Genomic DNA, 826 nt, shown 5'->3' on the forward strand with positions numbered 1-826 from the left:
ACATGTTCTCTTTCCCCCCCCATACCGTCTCCTTCCCCTATCTTCCCCATTCCCTCCACACTCTCACCCCTCTCTGTCTTTACCTTATCTCTTCTCCCCAGTCTCTGCCTTTCCACCTCTCACTTTTCCCTCCTCCACGTTGTTCTCTTCCCGTTCTAATTGTACAGGGATTTGGTGAGATTGGAGCATTGAGTACAGCTTGTCTGCTTACCAGACTAAAGGTGTTCTGGTTGTGGACGTAGCACAATGTCGGCTTATCAGACTGTTGTGTGGGATAACAAGACTTGATCAATTAGATCTCTGAAGGGAGACTAGTTCACTTAGAATTAATTTTTGGAGGTTCAAAGAATGAAGCTGAATCTCTCTACCCCTCTCTGTCTCTTTGCCCCTTTCCACCTGCACTCCTCATTCCATCAACTCCCATCCCATCCCCCCTACCCTGTCCCTCTATTTTCCCCACTCTACACCCTTCTCTCTACTCCTCTTTCTCTCTCTCATGCTCCTCCTCCCCCAACTTCTCCCTCACTCTCTCCTTTCTCCTCCCCCTCTCTTCCTTCCTCACACTGCCTTTCTCTCTCTCTCGCTCTTTCCACATAGTTCTGCAATTACTTCTTGTCCTTTTTAACTATTTCAGTGATTCCCTTCAGAAGGTTCCTGTTGAAAATCATGGGAAAAGAAAACCTTCTGGTACCTCTCTCATGTTTCTGTTTCCATTGTTTTGAGTCCATATCCTCTGTCAGTGACCCTCTCCCCAGTTTCTCTCCAGTTCATTCACTCTGATAACCAGACATTGGGTTCTTCTTCTTCTTCTCCTTCTTCTTCTTCT

At 46.6% G+C, this 826-nt stretch overlaps 1 protein-coding gene across 1 annotated transcript in view; it reads left to right on the forward strand.

Moving 5' to 3' along the window:
• Positions 1-826, forward strand: part of LOC122541548 (butyrophilin subfamily 2 member A2-like) — an 82,010-nt gene that overhangs the window by 10,279 nt on the left and 70,905 nt on the right. The gene's annotated exons all lie outside the window — the stretch shown is intronic.

Source organism: Chiloscyllium plagiosum, chromosome 37 (genome assembly GCF_004010195.1).
Source record: "Chiloscyllium plagiosum isolate BGI_BamShark_2017 chromosome 37, ASM401019v2, whole genome shotgun sequence".
Classification (NCBI taxonomy): domain Eukaryota; kingdom Metazoa; phylum Chordata; class Chondrichthyes; order Orectolobiformes; family Hemiscylliidae; genus Chiloscyllium; species Chiloscyllium plagiosum.